This window comes from Eubalaena glacialis, chromosome 8 (assembly GCF_028564815.1).
Source record: "Eubalaena glacialis isolate mEubGla1 chromosome 8, mEubGla1.1.hap2.+ XY, whole genome shotgun sequence".
NCBI lineage: Eukaryota > Metazoa > Chordata > Mammalia > Artiodactyla > Balaenidae > Eubalaena > Eubalaena glacialis.
In genome coordinates, this window is record NC_083723.1 from 94411420 (window position 1) to 94416951 (window position 5532).

Consider the following 5532-nt stretch of genomic DNA (forward strand, 5'->3'; position numbering starts at 1 on the left):
GCAGCCACACCCAACAGGGCACCCTGAGGGGAATCAGGATGGAGAAAAGCAGGATACTGGCCCTAGGTAGTTAAGATGCACATCAAAAGAATGATTTCAATAAGCCCAGACTTGTATCTTCCCATACATAGAAAAGCACTAAAATCATTAAGTTGAGATGGTTTTTGTGATTAGCAGTAATTTTTTGATGTTTGACTACATTTTGTGTTTTTGGGGGTTTTTTGTTTGTTTTTTGGGGTGTTTTTTTAGGGGGTCTTTTTTTTTCAGCACAAACTCCTACATATCTTGGTTCCTCCCTTACCATTTTGGAACAGTACCTCAGAACTATCTGAGAGGCTGCCATTCCGGGCTATAGTCCTTAGTAAGGTCCCTGAATAAAACATTATTCTCAAATTTCAGGCTGTGTTTTATTTTTTCAGTTGACAATGCCTTCCCATAATTTAAGGTAATGGGAAATATATTAAGATAATGTAAACCTTTGTGAGATAAACAATATCCCACTGCAGTACTCAGCTACTCAACTGCACCTCAACATTTGTATGTACAGCTTCTACCCTAAAATTTTACCATTATTTCTATATTGTTCTGTAGTTTTCCTCTGATTTTTTAAAATCTGAGAACATTGTATTTATCAACTAAACTTGAGTCTTCAAAAAGATAGTGAGTTAATGATCTCTATCCTAACTTATTATTATTTTTAAATATGGAACACTTCACAGATTTGTGTGTCACCTTGCTCAGGGGCCATGCTAATCTCTCTATGGTTCCAATTTCAGTATATGTGCCGCTGAAGCAAGCGCTATCTTAAACTTACATTATACTAAGAGCCTTATTCCACAAAGGCTTGTGGAGTGAATTGAGAGCATTTAAGTCACAATTTTGTCCTGCCCTTCTCCAAGTTAAATGTCACCAGTTGCTGAGGGTCGACACTGAACAGAAGACAGAGAAGGAAGTGTTACGAGCATGAGAACATTTGGGAGCTTAAGTGGGGATTGGTTAGCACTCTAAAGAAAGTTGAAGAGAAAATGCAAAGTGAAGTATTATACAATGTAAATAAGGAAGCACAGGCAAAAGTAAGAAGAAAATAAGCAAAGGGAATATTGAAAATATAAGTAAAGGAAATAATTCATCATATAAGAGGGTAGGACTGAAGATTAGGAATATGCCAAAAATTATTATACATGAATACATCTATTTTATTGCTAATATTTATTCTCTTGGTCTATAAGTTAAATCAACCCTCCTGACAGATGTAGGATGAAGAATGAGTGATATATTACTTGCTATATTTCTGGGGATAATGCTTAAACAGATTTTTTTCTATTAACAAATCTCCTGAACTTTTATTAAAATTGAAAATACTAATACAGACTCAAAAGTCAAGATACTACATGTAAGTGAGATTGGGGAGAAGATGGGGGAGACTCAGCATCCCCCTGATGACCATCATCCTAATACTATATCTTTAAATGCTACCAAACACTGACAACAGCCCAACCACTACTCTGAACTCTGTGTATTCAACTGCTCACTCAGTATCTCCCTTTGAATTTGAAAATTTTTTCAAATTTTTCATGGTCAAAGTTTTTCATGGTCAAAACAGAATTATTTATGCATTCTTCATATGTGCCCCAGTTCCAGTTTCCTCCAACTCAGTAAATGGCAACTCTAGTCTTCCACTTGCTGAAACCTTAGTCATTCTTCACTTTTTCTAACATGCCACTCCAATCCATCAGCAAATCCAAATAGCTGCATCTTCAAAATACACCCAGAATCCTGCCACCTCTTATCACAATATAGTCAAAGCTACCATCCTTTCAACAGAATTATTGCCATAGCCTCCTAACTGGTCTCCCTGTTTCCACCCTGGTTTCTCTGGGCTTATCTTTTACCAGTCCCTGCCTGGCTCATCCTTTTCTAGCCACACTGCCTTCCTTTCTCTCCTTGGAACATGCCAAGCAAGCTCCCCCCATAAGCCCTTGGTACTTTTTCTTCACTCTCTCTGAAATGTCTCCCCCCAGATATATACATGCTTCTTCCTGTTCTTTTCAATCCCTGCTCAAAGGACATCTTCCTTCCCAAAAGGCTCTTCCTGACCATTCTGCAGAAACATCACCCTCTTCCTGTTTTCCTCCATCCAAATTATTCTGATTTACTTTTCTCAAGAGCACTTGCCACCACCTACCATTTTATATATTTGTTCATTTACTATCTATTTTATCATCATCTGGGTCCCCCACAGGAACCTAAGTTCCATGAGGGATTTAGCCTACTTTGTTCACTACTGAATTCCCAGTGCCTAGAAGAATGAGTGGCTCATAGAATGTGGCAACGTGGATTTGTTAAATGAATGAATGATTTAGGAGCCTGAAGTAAGGTCACACCAAGTGACAGAGTGTGCATACGAACCCAGCACCTTGCTTCCTGATCAGTGCTCTTAACCACTCTGCTTGTTCTACTCATCCTGAGACAGCTATTGTAAGGACTGAAAGACATAATTTAGGTCAATTTTCCATCATAGCATTTGATACACGGTAATTACTGAATGAATGACAAACATCTTTTTATTTCCAGGGCTTTCTCAACTTCAATCCCCTCAAAGGTTGGTAATAGATGAAATCTGTCAAGTCTTGGTATTTGGCATAGTAGAGAACAATTGATGTGACTGTCCCCCAAATTTTAGTAAAGGGAGGACTCTACCAGTCATTTTCCAAAACATATATAGTGTCCCTCTCTTCCTGACTCTGTGGCCAACTTGACTTCCTTTTCAAAATTCTGAATAAAAAAAGAGGGCAGAGTATGAGGGAATAAAATGTATAGAATACACCAAGATAGATAGATAGATAGATAGATAGATAGATAGATAGATAGATAGATAGATAGATAAAAAGAAAATCCTATGTATCCCTCACATAGATAGAATCTACCAAGCATAGGTTGCTATCATTTGAACAAACAAACTTCAGATTCCCTGGGGCTGACTTGAAGGTTAAACAAAATTATACACCTAGAGCCAGGGTGATGTTGTCTTCAGTTCTGCCCCCTTCCTCAGTGCCCCCTTCTTTCCTCATCCACACTATTGAGCATTTAGTTGGGTCTGGTCAAGGTCAGCAGCAGATGGACATCTGGTACTTTGCACAAATATTAACAATATGTAAGTTTTAATACGCAAGGAATTTTTCAAATTTTTTTATTGAAGTATAGTTGATTTACAATGTTGTGTTAGTTTCCAGTACAGAGCAAAGTGATTATATATATATGTGTATATATATATATAAATATATATATATATACACATATATATATATACACACACACAGACACATATTCTCTTTTCCATATTCTGTTCCATTATGGTTTATTACAGACTACTGAATACAGTTCCCTGTGCTATACAGTAAGGTCTTGTTGTTTATTTTATATATAGTAGTTTGTATCTGCTAACTCCAAACTCCTAATTTCCCCTTTGGTAACCATAAATTTGTTTCCTATGTCTATGAGTCTGTTTCTGCTTTGCACATAAGTTCATTTGTATCACATTTTAGATTCCACATATAAGTGATATCATACAGTATCAATATTTGTCTTTCTCTTTCTGACTTACTTCACTCAGTATGATATTCTCTAAGTCCATCCATGTTGCTGCAACTGGCAATATTTCATTCTTTTTTATGGCTGAATAATATTTCATTTTATATATATATATACACACCACATCTTTATACATTCATCTGTGGATAGACACTTAGGTTGCTTCCTTGTCTTGGCTATTGTAAATAGTGCTGCTATGAATACTGGGGTGCATGTATCTTTTCAAATTAGAGTTTTCATCTTTTCCAGATGTATGCCCAGGAGTGGGACTGCTGGGTCATATAGCAACTCCATTTTTAGTTTTTTAAGGAAACTCCATGCTGTGTTCCATAGTGGCTGCACCAATTTACATTCCCACTAATAGCGTAAGAGGGTTCCCCTTTCTCCACACCCTCTCTCCAGCATTTGTTATTTGTAGACTTTTTAACGATGGCCATTCTGACTGGTGAGAGGTGGTGCCTCACTGCAGTTTTGATTTGCATTTCTCTAAAAATTAGTGATGTTGAGCATCTTTTCATATGCCTCTTGACCATCTGTATGTCTTCTTTGGAGACACATCTTTTTAGATCTTCTGCCCATTTTTTGATTGGGTTGTTTGCTTTTTGATATTGAGCTATATGAGCTGTTTGTATGTTTTGGAAATTAACCCCTTGTCAGTCTCATCGTTTGCAAATATTTTCTCCCATTCTGTAGGCTGTCTTTTCGTTTTGTTGATGGTTTCCTTTGATGTGCAAAAGTTTTTAAGTTTGATTACGTCCCATTTCCTTGTTTTTGCTTTTATTTCTTTTGCCTTGGGAGACTGATCTAAAAAAATACTGCTACAATTTATGTCTGAAAATGTTTTGCCTATGTTTTCTTCTAGGAGTCTTATGGTGTCATGTCTTAATATTTAGGTCTTTAAACCATTTTGAGTTTATTTTTGTTTGTATTTTTGTTATTCATTTGTATGATCTGTTTGTGTGTTTTGTAAATTAAGCCCTATGCAAGGAATTTTTTGAAGTAAAACTAAATTTATTTTGCACTAGTACCAATCTACAACCTTGGAAACCCCAGATTAAAGCGATGGGTCTCTAATGCATGTGCAGAACCCCTACATGTGGTATAGGTAATCTATAGAGTATACAAGAAGAAAATGTTAGAACTGCTATGTATTTTTACTTCTGTATAATAAAATAAGAAAGAAATTAAGCTTCAGTGACAATATATGGTTTTATAGTAGCAGTAGTATATACAATTTATAAATGAATGTACATATATTGGAGCGCAAGGTACAATTACAATATTTTACTGATAGCATTCTGGGATCAGAACAGATTCAACTGTGTTAATTTTCTTTTTCTAAGTAACAGATTACCACAAACTTAACAGCTTAAAACACACACATTTATTATCACACAGTTTCCATGGGTCATGAGTACTGGCATGGTTTAGCTGTTTCCTCATCTGGAACCTCAACTAGAGAAGTATTCTGCTTCCAAGCTCATTCAAGGCTTTGGAGAATGTATGTCCTTGCAGTATTATGACTGAGGGAGGCTCTCAGGTCCCAGAAGCCTTCCTGCCATGTAGTCCTCTGCACAGACAGTTCACAGTATGGCTGTTTGCTTCTTCACAGCCAAAAGGAGAATCTCTCCAGCTCTAGTCTACAAAGGCAAAGTCTTATTTAACAAAACATAATCACAAGAGTGACACTCCATCATCTTTGCCACATTCTATTGTTTAGGAGCAAGTTACAGGTTCCACCTGCACTCAAGGGGAGAGAATTATACACGGGTATGGATCACTGGGGGTCCTATTAGGGTGTACCTTCCACGGAGACCATTCTTTAAAAGGAAATCCAAAGGTCTTTTTAGCTTCAAAACACGGGGATTAATTTTTTAAAAACCTAGCTAAAATATACCTTTCCTCCTGGAAAATTTATTGCATCAACCCAGCTCAACTCTG

The 5532-nt window shown here is 36.7% G+C and overlaps 1 non-coding gene across 1 annotated transcript; it reads right to left on the reverse strand.

The window, feature by feature from the left end:
- Positions 1–697: 697 nt before the first annotated feature.
- LOC133097057 (U6 spliceosomal RNA) lies at positions 698–800 on the reverse strand. Its single transcript, XR_009701934.1, has one exon. It is a non-coding gene; the product is annotated as a U6 spliceosomal RNA (small nuclear RNA).
- Positions 801–5532: the final 4732 nt, after the last annotated feature.